Below are 22,573 nucleotides of genomic sequence, written 5' to 3'. Positions count from 1 at the left end.
GTGTGTGTGTGTGTGTGTGTGTGTGTTTAGTGGGAGAGAGAGGACCCTGCCCTTATTTGACAGCATGTCATTGTAGGATTTAAATTGAACATAGTTAGACTGGTTGACTGGATTAGAGCCTGTGTTTGTGTGTCCCTCTGTGCATTTGTGTTTCAATAAGTTATTACTATTCTGCTAAATCATACTATTTCTGCTTTTCATAGGATTTATGCCTAATATAGTATTTCTGCTAAATTATAGTATTTCTGCTTTTTATAGGATTTGTGCCTAACATAGTATTTCTGCTAAATTATAGTATTTCTGCTTTTTATAGGATTTGTGCCTAACATAGTATTTCTGCTAAATTATAGTATTTCTGCTTTTTATACTATTTGTTCTAAATTATAGTATTTCTGCTTTTTATAGGATTTGTGCTTAATATAGTATTTCTGCTAAATTATAGTTTTTCTTCTTTTTATAATATTTGTGCTAAAACATAGTATTTCTACTAAATGTAGTATTTATGCTTAATAATAGTATTTCTATATATTTCTGCCAGGTCCCCAGGCAGCCAATCCTCTGTGAGGACTGAGACATTCAAATTTTCAAATCAGGGCCTGCACAGTTTCCCAGCCAATCAAATAAGTGTCCTGAGGCATTCAAATTTGCATATTGGGGCCTTCGTGGCTTCTAAGCCAGCCAATCATATCTGAGGGCTGAGGAATTCAAATCCACAAATCAGGGCCTGCACAGCTTCCCAGCCAGCCAATCACATATGTGGCCTCAGGCATTCAAATTTGCATATTGGGGAATTCGTGGCTTCTAAGTCAACAAGTCATCCATGTCGTATATCTCTAAAAATTCACATTTTAATGATAAATTGTTAACACTGGAAGATTCCCCCATCTCTTCTGAACAAAACGGTGTAAGAATGACCGTTCTAGCCCCTACGGTTAGGAAATTACGGTCATTTGTTTGAGGGGAGTCGTCACTATGAGAAATAGACTGCAAAAATCCTGTGTCTCTCTGTGCTGCTGCGTGTGTAAACAGATGCACCTGTTTTGGTGGGGAAAAGTGCACAGCCTCTCTGATTGGTGGATTCAAATTCACCAGCTCCCAGGCTGACCTAGAAACTTACTTCTCTCTCCCTGTGTGTGTGTGTGTGTGTGTGTGTGTGTGTGTGTGTGTGTGTGTGTGTGTGTGTGTGTGACAGAGAGAGAGAGAGAGAGAGAGAGAGAGAGAAAGGCTTTTAATGGGATGATCTCATTCTAAGATTTAAATTCAATATATTTAGACTGGTTGACTGAATTGGATCTTGTGTGTGGGTCTCTCTGTGCATGTGTGTTTCCTCATGTGTACATATTTGTGATTGTGTGGCTGTAATAAATTTTTTTGCAGATTTTTGTCATTTAACAAGTATATTTGAGGGACCCTCAGCATGTTCAGCATTTTTTCAGCTGTCCATTTTGCTTTTCCAATTTTTCTGTTTAACTTATTACTATTGTGCTAAATCATACTATTTCTGCTATTTTATAAGATTTGTGCTTAATATACTATTTCTGCTTTTATAGGATTTGTGCTTAATATAGTATTTCTGCTAAATGTAGTATTTATGCTTAATCATACTATTTCTGCTTTTCATAGTATTTGTGCTTAATATAGTATTTCTGCTAAATTTAGTATTTCTGATTAATTATAGTTTTTCTACTAAATCATAGTACAGTATTTCTGCTTTTTATGGGATTTGTGCTAAAACAAAGTATTTCTACTAAATGTAGTATTTGTGCTTAATCATACCATTTCTGCTTTTTATAGGATTTGTGCTTAATATAGTATTTCTGCTAAATTATAGTATTTCTGCCAAATTATAATATTTGTGCTAAAACATAGTCTCAATTTAAAATTACAATATTCATAGTTCATCACAGTGTCTCTGGTAAATCACAATATTTCTGCTCTGTTGTACTATTTTTCTAAATCATAGTGTTTCTGTAATGTTTAAGTATTTTTGGCTAAATATATTCTTTCTGTTATCTTATACTATTTCTCCTAAATTCTTGTAGTTTTGAGAAGTTATCATGTTTCTGGTAAGTTACAATATTTCTGCTAAATTCTGCTATGCTATTGTATTTCTGCCAAGTATTATGTTTCCTCTAAGATATTGCAGTTCTGCTAAGTTATTCCATTTTAGCAAACTTCTTTTGCTTCTGCAAAGTTTTTACAATTTCTGCAACTTTTCAGCTTTTTCAGCTACTTTTTGCATACAGCTTCAGCTTTAAGCATCCACACTGCATTTTCGCAGGAAATGCAAATTTTTCTAGTTATTATTATTATTCCGGGTGTTTCCGTACACTTTTCGCCGTAGAACTACTTCCACAATTTTCAGCCGATTTTCACCATTCAAATTTTAAACTATTCTGCTATTTTTGCTCTTTCCGGCTATATCTTTTGGTATTTTTAACTATTATACTTTTTAAAATATTCCACTTTTTTCCTTTAATTTGTCCCATTGAAATTAATGGGAAACTTCAGCAATTCTGCTAAATTTTGCTTGTTTTTGAAACTTAACTACTTCCTCAAATTTTCACCTAGAACAACCATTCAAACTTTAAAATGTTCACAAATTATTGGGCTATTCATGTATGTTTCAGCTTTTTCAAATATTTTACCGTTTTACTTTTATGCCTCTTAAAGTTTTGAGTTGCAAAATTGTGATTTTTCACAAAATACATGCGTTGTTATGGTTGCTATGCTCTTGGCTTCCAGTGTGACACTGAAGCTTTTGCAGCCTTCTCTTCATGTCCGAACAACTGTTTGCTACTTCCTCAATTTTCACTCAACTTCCACAAATTATACATCAAAACGTAGGTATTTTTGCTGGCTTTCAGAAAATGTCACTATCATTGTTGTGGGATTTATAGAATTTTGGCAAATCTCCTCAGACCAACACAAGGTCTCAAAACTCTGCATAGAAAGTCAATGGAGAGCTTGTTCAAAATCATCGCTGGATTTCTGTAATGAGAGGCATATTCGAATCGTCATATCTCCTTAACAAAGCAAAGTTAAGACATGAGGCTTGTCCCGGTATATCTTCAGACACTCCTGACACTCACAATTCAAGAATTTCTTTCTCACCTATTACCGTTCTGAAATGAGTTGGACTTGTTTGAGGGTAGGAAATTCGTCCTTCGCTCAGATTTCTTCAGATTTCAAACTGTGGAAATGAACCACTTTTTTCTCTCGTCATAACTTTTTGTTGGATTTCCACAGAGACCTGAAAATTTCCATGATTGTTCACCAAAGCCTGCTGTCTCTTACGGTGAAAGAATGATATCGATACTCCAAATAGATTTAGAGTTACAAAGCGTTGTTTGAGGGCAAGTCAAGGCAGTTTTTGCTTCGCTCTACTCAGTTATGGTGCATTACAAGTCAAATATCTTTAATAATTCATATTTTAATGATAAATTGTAAACACTGGAAGATTCCCCCATCTCTTCTGAACAAAACGGTGTAAGAATGACGGCTCTAGCCCCTACGGTTAGGAAATTATGGTCATTTGTTTGAGGGGAGTCCTCACTATGAGAAATAGGCTGCAATAATCCTGTGCCTCTCTGTGCTGCGTGTGTAAAAAGAGGCACATGTTTTGGCGGGAAAAAGTACACAGGCTCTCTGATTGGTGGATTCAAATTCAGCAGCTCCCAGGCTGACCTAGAAACTTACTTCTCTCTCCCTGTGCATTTTTTTGCTGATTTTTTCATTTAACAAGTATATTTGAGGGACCCTCAGCATGTTCAGCATTTTTTCAGCTGTCCATTTTGCTTTTCCAATTTTTCTGTTTAACTGATTACTATTGTGCTAAATCATACTATTTCTGCTATTTTATAAGATTTGTGCCTAATATAGTATTTCTGCTAAATTACAGTATTTCTGCTTTTTATACTATTTGTGCTAAAACATAGTATTTCTACTAAATGTAGTATTTATGCTTAATCATAGTATTTCTATATATTTCTGCCAGGTCCCCAGGCAGCCAATCCTCTGTGAGGACTTAGACATTCAAATTTTCAAATCAGGGCCTGCACGGTTTCCCAGCCAATCATATATGTGTCCTGAGGCATTCAAATTTGCATATTGGGGCCTTCATGGCTTCTAAGCCAGCCAATCATATCTGAGGGCTGAGGAATTCAAATCCACAAATCAGGGCCTGCACGGCTTCCCAGGCAGCCAATCATATATGTGGCCTCAGGCATTCAAATTTGCATATTGGGGAATTCGTGGCTTCTAAGTCAACAAGTCATCCATGTCGTATATCTCTAAAAATTCACATTTTAATGATAAATTGTTAACACTGGAAGATTCCCCCATCTCTTCTGAACAAAACGGTGTAAGAATGACCGCTCTAGCCCCTACGGTTAGGAAATTATGGTCATTTGTTTGTGGGGAGTCCTCACTATGAGAAATAGGCTGCAATAATCCTGTGCCTCTCTGTGCTGCGTGTGTAAAAAGATGCACATGTTTTGGCGGGAAAACGTAAACAGCCACTCTGATTGGTGGATTTAAATTCGGCAGCTCTCTCCCTCTGTGTGTGTGTGTGTGTGTGTGTGTGTGTGTGTGTGTGTGTGTGTGTGTTTAGTGGGAGAGAGAGAGGACCCTGCCCTTATTTGGCAGCATGTCATTGTAGGATTTAAATTGAATATAGTTAGACTGGTTGACTGAATTGGATCTTGTGTGTGTGTCTCTCTGTGCATGTGTGTTTCCTCATGTGTACATATTTGTAATTGTGTGGCTGTCATAAATTTTTTTTCAGATTTTTGTCATTTAACAAGTATATTTGAGGGACCCTCAGCATGTTCAGCATTTTTTCAGCTGTCCATTTTGCTTTTCCAATTTTTCTGTTTAACTTATTACTATTGTGCTAAATCATACTATTTCTGCTATTTTATAAGATTTGTGCTTAATATAGTATTTCTGCTAAATGTAGTATTTATGCTTAATCATATTATTTCTGCTTTTCATAGGATTTGTGCTTAATATAGTATTTCTGCTAAATTTAGTATGTCTGCCAAATTATAATATTTGTGCTAAAACATAGTCTTAATTTAAAATTACAATATTCATAGTTCATCACAGTGTCTCTGGTAAATCACAATATTTCTGCTCTGTTGTACTATTTTTCTAAATCATAGTGTTTCTGCAATGTTTAAGTATTTTTGGCTAAATATATTCTTTCTGTTATCTTATACTATTTCTCCTAAATTCTTGTATTTTTGAGAAGTTATCATGTTTCTGGTAAGTTACAATATTTCTGCTAAATTCTGCTATGCTATTGTATCTCTGCCAAGTATTATGTTTCCTCTAAGATATTGCAGTTCTGCTAAGTTATTCCATTTTAGCAAACTTCTTTTGCTTCTGCAAAGTTTTTACAATTTCTGCAACTTTTCAGCTTTTTCAGCTACTTTTTGCATACAGCTTCAGCTTTAAGCATCCACACTGCATTTTCGCAGGAAATGCAAATTTTTCTAGTTGTGTGGATGCTTTAAGCATCCACACTATTGAGTTCCTGTTTCTCTTTATTCTTTATTATTCTTAGGACTTCCGTACACTTTTCGCCGTGGAACTACTTCCACAATTTTTGTGCTATTTTCACCGTTCAAACTTTAAACTATTTAGCTATTTTTGATAATGCCGGCTATGACTTTTGCTATTTTTAACTATTATACTTTTTAAAATATTCCACTTTTTTCCTTTAATTTGTCCCATTGAAATGAATGGGAAACTTCTGCAATTCTGCTAAAATTTGCTTGTTTTTGAAACTTAACTACTTCCTCATATTTTCACCTAGAACAACCATTCAAACTTTAAAATGTTCATAAATTATTGGGCTATTCAGGTATGATTCAGCTTTTTGAAATCTTTTACTGTTTTACTTTTATGCCTCTTAAAGTTTTGAGTTGCAAAATTGTGATTTTTCACAAAATACATGCGTTGTTATGGTTGCTATGCTCTTGGCTTCCAGTGTGTCACTGAAGGTTTTGCAATTTTCACTTCATGTCCGAACAACTTCTTGCTACTTGCTCAATTTTCACTCAACTTCCACAAATTATACATCAAAACGTAGGTATTTTTGCTGGCTTTCAGAAAATGTCACTATCATTGTTGTGGGATTTATAGAATTTTTGCAAATCTCCTCAGACCAACACAAGGTCTCAAAACTCTCCATATAAAGTCAATGGAGAGCTTGTTCAAAATCATCGCTGGATTTCTGTAATGAGAGGCATATTCGAATCGTCATATCTCCTTAACGAAGCGACTTTAATACATGAGGCTTGTCCCCGAATATCTTCAGACACCCCTGACGCTCACAATTCAAGAATTTCTTTCTCACCTATTACCGTTCTGAAATGAGTTGGACTTGTTTGAGGGTAGGAAATTCGTCCTTCGCTCAGATTTCTTCAGATTTAAAACTCTGGAAATGAACCACTTTTTTCTCTCGTCATAACTTTTTTTTGGATTTCCACAGAGACCTGAAAATTTCCATGACTGTTCACCAAAGCCTGCTGTCTCTTACGGTGAAAGAATGATATCAATACTCCAAATAGATTTCGAGTTACAAAGCGTTGTTTGAGGGCAAGTCAAGGCAGTTTTTGCTTCGCTCTACTCAGTTATGGTGCATTAGAAGTCAAATATCTTTAATAATTCATATTTTAATGATAAATTGTAAACACTGGAAGATTCCCCCATCTCTTCTGAACAAAACGGTGTAAGAATGACCGCTCTAGCCCCTACGGTTTGGAAATTATGGTCATTTGTTTGAGGGGAGTCCTCACTATGAGAAATAGGCTGCAATAATCCTGTGCCTCTCTGTGCTGCGTGTGTAAAAAGAGGCACATGTTTTGGCGGGAAAAAGTACACAGGCTCTCTGATTGGTGGATTCAAATTCAGCAGCTCCCAGGCTGACCTAGAAACTTACTTCTCTCTCCCTGTGCATTTTTTTGCTGATTTTTTCATTTAACAAGTATATTTGAGGGACCCTCAGCATGTTCAGCATTTTTTCAGCTGTCCATTTTGCTTTTCCAATTTTTCTGTTTAACTGATTACTATTGTGCTAAATCATACTATTTCTGCTATTTTATAAGATTTGTGCCTAATATAGTATTTCTGCTAAATTACAGTATTTCTGCTTTTTATACTATTTGTGCTAAAACATAGTATTTCTACTAAATGTAGTATTTATGCTTAATCATACTATTTCTGCTTTTTATGGGATTTGTGCCTAATATAGTATTTCTGCTTTTTATAGGATTTTTGCTCAAACATAATATTTCTACTAAATGTAGTGTTTATGCTTAATCATCCTATTTCTGCTTTTTATAGGATTTGTGCTTAATATAGTATTTCTGCTAAATTATAGTATTTCTGCTTTTTATAGTACTTGTGCTAAAACATAGTATTTCTACTAAATGTAGTATTTATGCTTAATCATAGTATTTCTATATATTTCTGCCAGGTGCCCAGGCAGCCAATCCTCTGTGAGGACTTAGACATTCAAATTTTCAAATCAGGGCCTGCACGGTTTTCCAGCCAATCATATATGTGTCCTGAGGCATTCAAATTTGCATATTGGGGCCTTCAAGGCTTCTAAGCCAGCCAATCATATCTGAGGGCTGAGGAATTCAAATCCACAAATCAGGGCCTGCACGGCTTCCCAGGCAGCCAATCATATATGTGGCCTCAGGCATTCAAATTTGCATATTGGGGAATTCGTGGCTTCTAAGTCAACAAGTCATCCATGTCGTATATCTCTAAAAATTCACATTTTAATGATAAATTGTTAACACTGGAAGATTCCCCCATCTCTTCTGAACAAAACAGTGTAAGAATGACCGCTCTAGCCCCTACGGTTAGGAAATTATGGTCATTTGTTTGTGGGGAGTCCTCACTATGAGAAATAGGCTGCAATAATCCTGTGCCTCTCTGTGCTGCGTGTGTAAAAAGATGCACCTGTTTTGGCGGGAAAACGTAAACAGCCACTCTGATTGGTGGATTTAAATTCGGCAGCTCTCTCCCTCTGTGTCTGTCTGTGTGTGTGTGTGTGTGTGTGTGTGTGTGTGTTTAGTGGGAGAGAGAGGACCCTGCCCTTATTTGGCAGCATGTCATTGTAGGATTTAAATTGAATATAGTTAGACTGGTTGACTGAATTGGATCTTGTGTGTGTGTCTCTCTGTGCATGTGTGTTTCCTCATGTGTGCATATTTGTAATTGTGTGGCTGTCATAAATTTTTTTGCAGATTTTTGTCATTTAACTAGTATATTTGAGGGACCCTCAGCATGTTCAGCATTTTTTCAGCTGTCCATTTTGCTTTTCCAATTTTTCTGTTTAACTTATTACTATTGTGCTAAATCATACTATTTCTGCTATTTTATAAGATTTGTGTTTAATATAGTATTTCTGCTTTTAATAAGATTTGTGCTTAATATAGTATTTCTGCTAAATGTAGTATTCATGCTTAATCATACTATTTCTGCTTTTCATAGGATTTGTGCTTAATATAGTATTTCTGCTAAATGTAGTATTTCTGATTAATTATAGTATTTCTGCCAAATTATAATATTTGTGCTAAAACATAGTCTTAATTTAAAATTACAATATTCATAGTTCATCACAGTGTCTCTGGTAAATCACAATATTTCTGCTCTGTTGTACTATTTTTCTAAATCATAGTGTTTCTGTAATGTTTAAGTATTTTTGGCTAAATATATTCTTTCTGTTATCTTATACTATTTCTCCTAAATTCTTGTATTTTTGAGAAGTTATCATGTTTCTGGTAAGTTACAATATTTCTGCTAAATTCTGCTATGCTATTGTATTTCTGCCAAGTATTATGTTTCCTCTAAGATATTGCAGTTCTGCTAAGTTATTCCATTTTAGCAAACTTCTTTTGCTTCTGCAAAGTTTTTACAATTTCTGCAACTTTTCAGCTTTTTCAGCTAGTTTTTGCATACAGCTTCAGCTTTAAGCATCCACACTGCATTTTCGCAGGAAATGCAAATTTTTCTAGTTGTGTGGATGCTTTAAGCATCCACACTATTGAGTTCCTGTTTCTCTTTATTCTTTATTATTGTGTGGATGCTTAAGCATCCACACTATTGAGTTCCTGTTTCTCTTTATTCTTTATTATTCTTAGGACTTCCGTACACTTTTCGCCGTGGAACTACTTCCACAATTTTTGTGCTATTTTCACCGTTCAAACTTTAAACTATTCAGCTATTTTTGCTAATGCCGGCTATGACTTTTGCTATTTTTAACTATTATACTTTTTAAAATATTCCACTTTTTTCCTTTAATTTGTCCCATTGAAATGAATGGGAAACTTCTGCAATTCTGCTAAAATTTGCTTGTTTTTGAAACTTAACTACTTCCTCATATTTTCACCTAGAACAACCATTCAAACTTTAAAATGTTCACAAATTATTGGGCTATTCAGGTATGATTCAGCTTTTTCAAATCTTTTACTGTTTTACTTTTATGCCTCTTAAAGTTTTGAGTTGCAAAATTGTGATTTTTCACAAAATACATGCGTTGTTATGGTTGCTATGCTCTTGGCTTCCAGTGTGCCACTGAAGCTTTTGCAGTCTTCTCTTCATGTCCGAACAACTGTTTGCTACTTGCTCAATTTTCACTCAACTTCCACACATTATACATCAAAACGTAGGTATTTTTGCTGGCTTTCAGAAAATGTCACTATCATTGTTGTGGTATTCATAGAACTTTCGCAAATCTCCTCAGACCAACACAATGTCAGAAAACTCTCCATATAAAGTCAATGGAGAGTTTGTTCAAAATCACCGCTGCATTTCTGTAATGAGAGGCATATTCGAATCGTCATATCTCCTTAACGAAGCAAAGTTAAGACATGAGGCTTGTCCCCGAATATCTTCAGACACCCCTGACGCTCACAATTCAAGAATTTCTTTCTCACCTATTACCGTTCTGAAATGAGTTGGACTTGTTTGAGGGTAGGAAATTCGTCCTTCGCTCAGATTTCTTCAGATTTCAAACTGTGGAAATGAACCACTTTTTTCTCTCGTCATAACTTTTTGTTGGATTTCCACAGAGACCTGAAAATTTCCATGATTGGTCACCAAAGCCTGCTGTCTCTTACGGTGAAAGAATGATATCGATACTCCAAATAGATTTCAAGTCACAAAGCGTTGTTTGAGGGCAAGTCAAGGCAGTTTTTGCTTCGCTCTACTCAGTTATGGTGCATTACAAGTCAAATATCTTTAATAATTCATATTTTAATGATAAATTGTTAACACTGGAAGATTCCCCCATCTCTTCTGAACAAAACGGTGTAAGAATGACGGCTCTAGCCCCTACGGTTAGGAAATTATGGTCATTTGTTTGAGGGGAGTCCTCACTATGAGAAATAGGCTGCAATAATCCTGTGCCTCTCTGTGCTGCGTGTGTAAAAAGATGCACCTGTTTTGGCGGGAAAACGTAAACAGCCACTCTGATTGGTGGATTTAAATTCGGCAGCTCTCTCCCTCTGTGTGTGTGTGTGTGTGTGTGTGTGTGTGTGTGTGTGTGTGTGTGTGTGTGTGTGTTTAGTGGGAGAGAGAGGACCCTGCCCTTATTTGGCAGCATGTCATTGTAGGATTTAAATTGAATATAGTTAGACTGGTTGACTGGATTAGAGCCTGTGTTTGTGTGTCCCTCTGTGCATTTGTGTTTCAATATGCCTCCATATTTGTCATTTTGTAAGTTATTACTATTCTGCTAAATTATAGTATTTCTGCTTTTTATACTATTTGTGCTAAAACATAGTATTTCTACTAAATGTAGTATTTATGCTTAATCATACTATTTCTGCTTTTTATAGGATTTGTGCCTAATATAGTATTTCTGCTTTTTATAGGATTTGTGCTTAATATAGTATTTCTGCTAAATTATAGTATTTCTGCTTTTTATACTATTTGTGCTAAAACATAGTATTTCTACTAAATGTAGTACTTATGCTTAATCATACGATTTCTGCTTTTTATAGGATTTGTGCCTAATATAGTATTTCTGCTTTTTATAGGATTTGTGCTTAATATAGTATTTCTGCTAAATTATAGTATTTCTGCTTTTTATAGGATTTGTGCTAAAACATAGTATTTCTACTAAATGTAGTATTTATGCTTAATCATAGTATTTCTATATATTTCTGCCAGGTCCCCAGGCAGCCAATCCTCTGTGAGGACTGAGGCATTCAAATTTTCAAATCAGGGCCTGCACGGCTTCCCAGCCAATCATATATGTGTCCTGAGGCATTCAAATTTGCATATTGGGGCCTTCATGGCTTCTAAGCCAGCCAATCATATCAGGGCTGAGGAATTCAAATCCACAAATCAGGGCCTGCACGGCTTCCCAGCCAGCCAATCATATATGTGGCCTCAGCCATTCAAATTTGCATATTGGGGAATTCGTGGCTTCTAAGTCAATAAGTCATCCATGTCATATATCTCTAAAAATTCATATTTTAATGATAAATTGTCAACACTTGAAGATTCCCCAATCACTTCTGAACAAAACGGTGTAAGAATGACCGCTCTAGCCCCTACAGTTAGGGAATTATGGTCATTTGTTTGAGGGGAGTCGTCACTATGAGAAATAGACTGCAATAATCCTGTGTCTCTCTGTGCTGCGTGTGTAAACAGAAGCACCTGTTTTGGCGGGAAAAAGTACACAGCCACTCTGATTGGTGGATTCAAATTCAGCAGCTCTCTCCCTCTTTGTGTTTGTGTGTGTTTGTGTGTGTGTGTGTGTGTGTGTGTGTGTGTGACAGAGAGAGAGAGAGAGAGAGAGAAAGCCTTTTAATGGGATGATCTCATTGTAAGATTCAAATTCAATATATTTAGACTGGTTGACTGAATTGGATCTTGTGTGTGTGTCTCTCTGTGCATGTGTGTTTCCTCATGTGTACATATTTATAATTGTGTGGCTGTCATAAATTTTTTTGCAGATTTTTGTCATTTAACAAGTATATTTGAGGGAACCTCAGCATGTTCAGCATTTTTTCAGCTGTCCATTTTGCTTTTCCGATTTTTCTGTTTAACTTATTACTATTGTGCTAAATCATACTATTTCTGCTATTTTATAAGATTTGTGCTTAATATACTATTTCTGCTTTTATAGGATTTGTGCTTAATATAGTATTTCTGCTTTTTATAAGATTTGTGCTTAATATAGTATTTCTACTAAATGTAGTATTTATGCTTAATCATAGTATTTCTGCTTTTTATAGGATTTGTGCTTAATATAGTATTTCTGCTTTTTATAAGATTTGTGCTTAATATAGTATTTCTGCTAAATGTAGTATTTATGCTTAATCATACTATTTCTGCTTTTCATAGGATTTGTGCTTAATATAGTATTTCTGCTAAATTTAGTATTTCTGATTAATTATAGTTTTTCTACTAAATCATAGTACAGTATTTCTGCTTTTTATGGGATTTGTGCTAAAACAAAGTATTTCTACTAAATGTAGTATTTATGCTTAATCATACCATGTCTGCTTTTTATAGGATTTGTGCTTAATATAGTATTTCTGCTAAATTATAGTATTTCTGCCAAATTATAATATTTGTGCTAAAACATAGTCTTAATTTAAAATTACAATATTCATAGTTCATCACAGTGTCTCTGGTAAATCACAATATTTCTGCTCTGTTGTACTATTTTTCTAAATCATAGTGTTTCTGTAATGTTTAAGTATTTTTGGCTAAATATATTCTTTCTGTTATCTTATACTATTTCTCCTAAATTCTTGTATTTTTGAGAAGTTATCATGTTTCTGGTAAGTTACAATATTTCTGCTAAATTCTGCTATGCTATTGTATTTCTGCCAAGTATTATGTTTCCTCTAAGATATTGCAGTTCTGCTAAGTTATTCCATTTTAGCAAACTTCTTTTGCTTCTGCAAAGTTTTTACAATTTCTGCAACTTTTCAGCTTTTTCAGCTACTTTTTGCATACAGCTTCAGCTTTAAGCATCCACACTGCATTTTCGCAGGAAATGCAAATTTTTCTAGTTATTATTCCGGGTGTTTCCGTACACTTTTCGCCGTAGAACTACTTCCACAATTTTCAGCCGATTTTCACCGTTCAAATTTTAAACTATTCAACTATTTTTGCTAATGCCGGCTATGACTTTTGGTATTTTTAACTATTATACTTTTTAAAATATTCCACTTTTTTCCTTTAATTTGTCCCATTGAAATGAATGGGAAACTTCAGCAATTCTGCTAAAATTTGCTTGTTTTTGAAACTTAACTACTTCCTCATATTTTCACCTAGAACAACCATTCAAACTTTAAAATGTTCACAAATTATTGGGCTATTCAGGTATGATTCAGCTTTTTCAAATCTTTTACTGTTTTACTTTTATGCCTCTTAAAGTTTTGAGTTGCAAAATTGTGATTTTTCACAAAATACATGTGTTGTTATGGTTGCTATGCTCTTGGCTTCCAGTGTGCCACTGAAGGTTTTGCAATTTTCACTTCATGTCCGAACAACTTCCTGCTACTTGCTCAATTTTCACTCAACTTCCACAAATTATACATCAAAACGTAGGTATTTTTGCTGGCTTTCAGAAAATGTCACCATCATTGTTGTGGGATTTATAGAATTTTTGCAAATCTCCTCAGACTAACACAAGGTCAGAAAACTCTCCATATAAAGTGAATGGAGAGCTTGTTCAAAATCACCGCTGGATTTCTGTAATGAGAGGCATATTCGAATCGTCATATCTCCTTAACGAAGCAAAGTTAAGACATGAGGCTTGTCCCCGAATATCTTCAGACACCCCTGACGCTCACAATTCAAGAATTATTTTCTCACCTATTACCGTTCTGAAATGAGTTGGACTTGTTTGAGGGTAGGAAATTTGTCCTTCGCTCAGATTTCTTCAGATTTCAAACTGTGGAAATGAACCACTTTTTTCTCTCGTCATAACTTTTTGTTGGATTTCCACAGAGACCTGAAAATTTCCATGATTGTTCACCAAACCCTGCTGTCTCTTACGGTGAAAGAATGATATCGATACTCCAAATAGATTTAGAGTTAGAAAGCGTTGTTTGAGGGCAAGTCAAGGCAGTTTTTGCTTCGCTCTACTCAGTTATGGTGCATTAGAAGTCAAATATCTTTAATAATTCATATTTTAATGATAAATTGTAAACACTGGAAGATTCCCCCATCTCTTCTGAACAAAACGGTGTAAGAATGACCGCTCTAGCCCCTACGGTTAGGAAATTATTTTCATTTGTTTGAGGGGAGTCCTCACTATGAGAAATAGGCTGCAATAATCCTGTGCCTCTCTGTGCTGCGTGTGTAAAAAGAGGCACATGTTTTGGCGGGAAAAAGTACACAGGCTCTCTGATTGGTGGATTCAAATTCAGCAGCTCCCAGGCTGACCTAGAAACTTACTTCTCTCTCCCTGTGCATTTTTTTGCTGATTTTTTCATTTAACAAGTATATTTGAGGGACCCTCAGCATGTTCAGCATTTTTTCAGCTGTCCATTTTGCTTTTCCAATTTTTCTGTTTAACTTATTACTATTGTGCTAAATAATACTATTTCTGCTATTTTATAAGATTTGTGCCTAATATAGTATTTCTGCTAAATTACAATATTTCTGCTTTTTATACTATTTGTGCTAAAACATAGTATTTCTACTAAATGTAGTATTTATGCTTAATCATACTATTTCTGCTTTTTATGGGATTTGTGCCTAATATAGTATTTCTGCTTTTTATAGGATTTTTGCTCAAACATAGTATTTCTACTAAATATAGTGTTTATGCTTAATCATCCTATTTCTGCTTTTTATAGGATTTGTGCTTAATATAGTATTTCTGCTAAATTATAGTATTTCTGCTTTTTATAGTATTTGTGCTAAAACATAGTATTTCTACTAAATGTAGTATTTATGCTTAATCATAGTATTTCTATATATTTCTGCCAGGTCCCCAGGCAGCCAATCCTCTGTGAGGACTGAGAAATTCAAATTTTCAAATCAGGGCCTGCACGGCTTCCCAGCCAATCATATATGTGTCCTGAGGCATTCAAATTTGCATATTGGGGCCTTCATGGCTTCTAAGCCAGCCAATCATATCTGAGGGCTGAGGAATTCAAATCCACAAATCAGGAACTGCACAGCTTCCCAGCCAGCCAATCATGTATGTGGGCTCCAGGTATTCAAATTTGCATATTGGGGAATTCGTGGCTTCTAAGTCAACAAGTCATCCATGTCATATATCTCTAAAAATTCATATTTTAATGATAAATTATCAACACTTGAAGATTCCCCCATCTCTTCTGAACAAAACGGTGTAAGAATGACCGCTCTAGCCCCTATGGTTAGGAAATTATGGTCATTTGTTTGAGGGGAATCCTCACTATGTGAAATAAACTGAAAGAAGCAGGTCTATGTCTCTGTGCTGCGTGTGTAAAAAGATGCACCTGTTTTGGCGGGAAAACGTAAACAGCCTCTCTGATTGGTGGATTCAAATTCAGCAGCTCCCAGGCTGACCTAGAAACTTAGTCCTCTCTCCGTGTGTGTGTGTGTGTGTGTGTGTGTGTGTTTAGTGGGAGAGAGAGGACCCTGCCCTTATTTGACAGCATGTCATTGTAGGATTTAAATTGAACATAGTTAGACTGGTTGACTGGATTAGAGCCTGTGTTTGTGTGTCCCTCTGTGCATTTGTGTTTCAATAAGTTATTACTATTCTGCTAAATCATACTATTTCTGCTTTTCATAGGATTTATGCCTAATATAGTATTTCTGCTAAATTATAGTATTTCTGCTTTTTATAGGATTTGTGCCTAACATAGTATTTCTGCTAAATTATAGTATTTCTGCTTTTTATAGGATTTGTGCCTAACATAGTATTTCTGCTAAATTATAGTATTTCTGCTTTTTATACTATTTGTTCTAAATTATAGTATTTCTGCTTTTTATAGGATTTGTGCTTAATATAGTATTTCTGCTAAATTATAGTTTTTCTTCTTTTTATAATATTTGTGCTAAAACATAGTATTTCTACTAAATGTAGTATTTATGCTTAATAATAGTATTTCTATATATTTCTGCCAGGTCCCCAGGCAGCCAATCCTCTGTGAGGACTGAGACATTCAAATTTTCAAATCAGGGCCTGCACAGTTTCCCAGCCAATCAAATAAGTGTCCTGAGGCATTCAAATTTGCATATTGGGGCCTTCGTGGCTTCTAAGCCAGCCAATCATATCTGAGGGCTGAGGAATTCAAATCCACAAATCAGGGCCTGCACAGCTTCCCAGCCAGCCAATCACATATGTGGCCTCAGGCATTCAAATTTGCATATTGGGGAATTCGTGGCTTCTAAGTCAACAAGTCATCCATGTCGTATATCTCTAAAAATTCACATTTTAATGATAAATTGTTAACACTGGAAGATTCCCCCATCTCTTCTGAACAAAACGGTGTAAGAATGACCGTTCTAGCCCCTACGGTTAGGAAATTACGGTCATTTGTTTGAGGGGAGTCGTCACTATGAGAAATAGACTGCAAAAATCCTGTGTCTCTCTGTGCTGCTGCGTGTGTAAACAGATGCACCTGTTTTGGTGGGGAAAAGTGCACAGCCTCTCTGATTGGTGGATTCAAATTCACCAGCTCCCAGGCTGACCTAGAAACTTACTTCTCTCTCCCTGTGTGTGTGTGTGTGTGTGTGTGTGTGTGTGTGTGTGTGTGTGTGTGTGTGTGTGTGTGTGTGTGTGTGTGTGACAGAGAGAGAGAGAGAGAGAGAGAAAGAGAGAAAGGCTTTTAATGGGATGATCTCATTCTAAGATTTAAATTCAATATATTTAGACTGGTTGACTGAATTGGATCTTGTGTGTGGGTCTCTCTGTGCATGTGTGTTTCCTCATGTGTACATATTTGTGATTGTGTGGCTGTAATAAATTTTTTTGCAGATTTTTGTCATTTAACAAGTATATTTGAGGGACCCTCAGCATGTTCAGCATTTTTTCAGCTGTCCATTTTGCTTTTCCAATTTTTCTGTTTAACTTATTACTATTGTGCTAAATCATACTATTTCTGCTATTTTATAAGATTTGTGCTTAATATACTATTTCTGCTTTTATAGGATTTGTGCTTAATATAGTATTTCTGCTAAATGTAGTATTTATGCTTAATCATACTATTTCTGCTTTTCATAGTATTTGTGCTTAATATAGTATTTCTGCTAAATTTAGTATTTCTGATTAATTATAGTTTTTCTACTAAATCATAGTACAGTATTTCTGCTTTTTATGGGATTTGTGCTAAAACAAAGTATTTCTACTAAATGTAGTATTTGTGCTTAATCATACCATTTCTGCTTTTTATAGGATTTGTGCTTAATATAGTATTTCTGCTAAATTATAGTATTTCTGCCAAATTATAATATTTGTGCTAAAACATAGTCTCAATTTAAAATTACAATATTCATAGTTCATCACAGTGTCTCTGGTAAATCACAATATTTCTGCTCTGTTGTACTATTTTTCTAAATCATAGTGTTTCTGTAATGTTTAAGTATTTTTGGCTAAATATATTCTTTCTGTTATCTTATACTATTTCTCCTAAATTCTTGTAGTTTTGAGAAGTTATCATGTTTCTGGTAAGTTACAATATTTCTGCTAAATTCTGCTATGCTATTGTATTTCTGCCAAGTATTATGTTTCCTCTAAGATATTGCAGTTCTGCTAAGTTATTCCATTTTAGCAAACTTCTTTTGCTTCTGCAAAGTTTTTACAATTTCTGCAACTTTTCAGCTTTTTCAGCTACTTTTTGCATACAGCTTCAGCTTTAAGCATCCACACTGCATTTTCGCAGGAAATGCAAATTTTTCTAGTTATTCTTCAAGTTGCTTCCGTACACTTTTCGCCGTAGAACTACTTCCACAATTTTCAGCCGATTTTCACCGTTCAAATTTTAAACTATTCTGCTATTTTTGCTCTTTCCGGCTATGACTTTTGCTATTTTTTGCTATTATACTTTTTAAAATATTAAGCTTTTTTCCTTTAATTTGTCCCATTGAAATGAATGGGAAACTTCAGCAATTCTGCTAAAATTTGCTTGTTTTTGAAACTTAACTACTTCCTCATACTTTCACCTAGAACAACCATTTAAATTTTAAAATGTTCACAAATTATTGGGCTATTCAGGTATGATTCAGCTTTTTCAAATCTTTTACTGTTTTACTTTTATGCCTCTTAAAGTTTTGAGTTGCAAAATTGTGATTTTTCACAAAATACATGTGTTGTTATGGTTGCTATGCTCTTGGCTTCCAGTGTGCCACTGAAGGTTTTGCAATTTTCACTTCATGTCCGAACAACTTCCTGCTACTTGCTCAATTTTCACTCAACTTCCACAAATTATACATCAAAACGTAGGTATTTTTGCTGGCTTTCAGGAAATGTCACTATCATTGTTGTGGGATTTATAGAATTTTCGCAAATCTCCTCAGACCAACACAATGTCAGAAAACTCTCCATATGAAGTGAATGGAGAGCTTGTTCAAAATCACTGCTGGATTTCTGTAATGAGAGGCATATTCGAATCGTCATATCTCCTTAACGAAGCAAAGTTAAGACATGAGGCTTGTCCCCGAATATCTTCAGACACCCCTGACGCTCACAATTCAAGAATTTCTTTCTCACCTATTACCGTTCTGAAATGAGTTGGACTTGTTTGAGGGTAGGAAATTCGTCCTTCGCTCAGATTTCTTCAGATTTCAAACTGTGGAAATGAACCACTTTTTTCTCTCGTCATAACTTTTTGTTGGATTTCCACAGAGACCTGAAAATTTCCATGATTGTTCACCAAAGCCTGCTGTCTCTTACGGTGAAAGAATGATATCGATACTCCAAATAGATTTCAAGTCACAAAGCGTTGTTTGAGGGCAAGTCAAGGCAGTTTTTGCTTCGCTCTACTCAGTTATGGTGCATTAGAAGTCAAATATCTTTAATAATTCATATTTTAATGATAAATTGTAAACACTGGAAGATTCCCCCATCTCTTCTGAACAAAACGGTGTAAGAATGACCGCTCTAGCCCCTACGGTTTGGAAATTATGGTCATTTGTTTGAGGGGAGTCCTCACTATGAGAAATAGGCTGCAATATTCCTGTGCCTCTCTGTGCTGCGTGTGTAAAAAGAGGCACATGTTTTGGCGGGAAAAAGTACACAGGCTCTCTGATTGGTGGATTCAAATTCAGCAGCTCCCAGGCTGACCTAGAAACTTACTTCTCTCTCCCTGTGCATTTTTTTGCTGATTTTTTCATTTAACAAGTATATTTGAGGGACCCTCAGCATGTTCAGCATTTTTTCAGCTGTCCATTTTGCTTTTCCAATTTTTCTGTTTAACTTATTACTATTGTGCTAAATCATACTGTTTCTGCTATTTTATAAGATTTGTGCTTAATATAGTATTTCTGCTTTTAATAGGATTTGTGCTTAATATAGTATTTCTGCTTTTTATAGAATTTGTGCTTAATATAGTATTTCTGCTTTTTATAGAATTTGTGCTTAATATAGTATTTCTGCTTTTTATAGGATTTGTGCTTAATATAGTATTTCTGCTAAATTATAGTATTTCTGCTTTTTATAGTATTTGTGCTAAAACATAGTATTTCTACTAAATGTAGTATTTATGCTTAATCATAGTATTTCTATATATTTCTGCCAGGTCCCCAGGCAGCCAATCCTCTGTGAGGACTTAGACATTCAAATTTTCAAATCAGGGCCTGCACGGTTTCCCAGCCAATCATATATGTGTCCTGAGGCATTCAAATTTGCATATTGGGGACTTCATGGCTTCTAAGCCAGCCAATCATATCTGAGGGCTGAGGAATTCAAATCCACAAATCAGGGCCTGCACGGCTTCCCAGGCAGCCAATCATATATGTGGCCTCAGGCATTCAAATTTGCATATTGGGGGAATTCGTGGCTTCTAAGTCAACAAGTCATCCATGTCGTATATCTCTAAAAATTCACATTTTAATGATAAATTGTTAACACTGGAAGATTCCCCCATCTCTTCTGAACAAAACGGTGTAAGAATGACCGCTCTAGCCCCTACGGTTAGGAAATTATGGTCATTTGTTTGAGGGGAGTCCTCACTATGAGAAATAGGCTGCAATAATCCTGTGCCTCTCTCTGCTGCGTGTGTAAAAAGATGCACCTGTTTTGGCGGGAAAAAGTACACAGGCTCTCTGATTGGTGGATTCAAATTCAGCAGCTCCCAGGCTGACCTAGAAACTTACTTCTCTCTCCCTGTGCATTTTTATGCTGATTTTTTCATTTAACAAGTATATTTGAGGGACCCTCAGCATGTTCAGCATTTTTTCAGCTGTCCATTTTGCTTTTCCAATTTTTCTGTTTAACTTATTACTATTGTGCTAAATCATACTGTTTCTGCTATTTTATAAGATTTGTGCTTAATATAGTATTTCTGCTTTTAATAGGATTTGTGCTTAATATAGTATTTCTGCTTTTTATAGAATTTGTGCTTAATATAGTATTTCTGCTTTTTATAGGATTTGTGCTTAATATAGTATTTCTGCTAAATTATAGTATTTCTGCTTTTTATAGGATTTGTGCTAAAACATAGTATTTCTACTAAATGTAGTATTTATGCTTAATCATAGTATTTCTATATATTTCTGCCTGGTCCCCAGGCAGCCAATCCTCTGTGAGGACTTAGACATTCAAATTTTCAAATCAGGTCCTGCACGGTTTCCCAGCCAATCATATATGTGTCCTGAGGCATTCAAATTTGCATATTGGGGACTTCATGGCTTCTAAGCCAGCCAATCATATCTGAGGGCTGAGGAATTCAAATCCACAAATCAGGGCCTGCACAGCTTCCCAGCCAGCCAATCATGTATGTGGGCTCCAGGTATTCAAATTTGCATATTGGGGAATTCGTGGCTTCTAAGTCAACAAGTCATCCGTGTCATATATCTCTAAAAATTCATATTTTAATGATAAATTGTCAACACTTGAAGATTCCCCCATCTCTTCTGAACAAAACGGTGTAAGAATGACCGTTCTAGCTCCTACGGTTAGGAAATTATGGTCATTTGTTTGAGGGGAGTCCTCACTATGAGAAATAGGCTGCAATAATCCTGTGTCTCTCTGTGCTGCGTGTGTAAAAAGATGCACCTGTTTTGGAGGGAAAGAGTGCACAGGCTCTCTGATTGGTGGATTCAAATTCAGCAGCTCCCAGGCTGACCTAGAAACTCACTTTTCTCTCCCTGTGTGTGTGTGTGTGTGTGTGTGTGTGTGTGTGTGTGTGTGTGTGTGTGTGTGTGTGTGTGTGTGTGTGTGTGACAGAGAGAGAGAGAAAGGCTTTTAATGGGATGATCTCATTCTAAGATTCAAATTCAATATATTTAGACTGGTTGACTGAATTGGATCTTGTGTGTGTGTCTCTCTGTGCATGTGTGTTTTCTTATGTGTACATATTTGTGATTGTGTGGCTGTTATAGATTTTTTTGCTGATTTTTTCCATTTAACAAGTATAGTTGAGGGACCTTCAGCATGTTCATCATTTTTTCAGCTGTCCATTTTTGCTTTTCCAATTTTTCTGTTTAAGTTATTACTATTGTGCTAAATCATACTATTTCTGCTATTTTATAAGATTTGTGCCAAATACCGTATTTCTGCCAAATATAGTATTTCTGATTAATTATAGTTTTTTCTACCAAATCATAGTACAGTATTTCTGCTTTTTATAGGGTTTGTGCTTAATATAGTATTTCTGCTAAATTATAGTATTTCTGCTTTTTATAGTATTTGTGCTAAATTATAGTATTTCTGCCAAATTATAATATTTGTGCTAAAACATAGTCTTAATTTAAAATTACAATATTCATATTTCATCACAGTGTCTCTGGTAAATCACAATATTTCTGCTCTGTTGTACTATTTTTCTAAATCATAGTGTTTCTGTAATGTTTAAGTATTTTTGGCTAAATATATTCTTTCTGTTATCTTATACTATTTCTCCTAAATTCTTGTATTTTTGAGAAGTTATCATGTTTCTGGTAAGTTACAATATTTCTGCTAAATTCTGCTATGCTATTGTATTTCTGCCAAGTATTATGTTTCCTCTAAGATATTGCAGTTCTGCTAAGTTATTCCATTTTAGCAAACTTCTTTTGCTTCTGCAAAGTTTTTACAATTTCTGCAACTTTTCAGCTTTTTCAGCTACTTTTTGCATACAGCTTCAGCTTTAAGCATCCACACTGCATTTTCGCAGGAAATGCAAATTTTTCTAGTTTCTGCTGTTCCATGGAAACTTTTTAAAATGATGACAGATTACAAACTCTCAGCTGTGTCTGTAATCAAACCTCTGTAACTTTGCTTCACTTCAGCAGCATCAGCTCATGTTCACATGTTGCTTCATGGTTTGCTTCAGTTTTTGATCGACTGCAGAATATTTTGAAGGTTATCTGCTATAAAAAGCCAGAAGAGGAAAATCTGCTTCATGTGTTTCTGTTTGATCCTCAGTGACTTTGACACAAAGGC

General features: G+C 35.2%; 1 protein-coding gene across 1 annotated transcript in view; it reads right to left on the bottom strand.

Moving 5' to 3' along the window:
* Positions 1-22,573, bottom strand: part of LOC146642816 (ribonuclease inhibitor-like) — a 191,849-nt gene that overhangs the window by 72,087 nt on the left and 97,189 nt on the right. The window lies entirely within an intron of this gene.

The sequence above is a fragment of the Rhamphochromis longiceps genome, linkage group LG23 (assembly GCF_057381845.1).
Source record: "Rhamphochromis longiceps isolate RC_006_pf linkage group LG23, R_longiceps_female_GT1.1, whole genome shotgun sequence".
NCBI lineage: Eukaryota > Metazoa > Chordata > Actinopteri > Cichliformes > Cichlidae > Rhamphochromis > Rhamphochromis longiceps.
The sequence above is the reverse complement of the archived record's forward strand: the minus strand, read 5'-3'. Positions and strand labels throughout refer to the sequence as shown.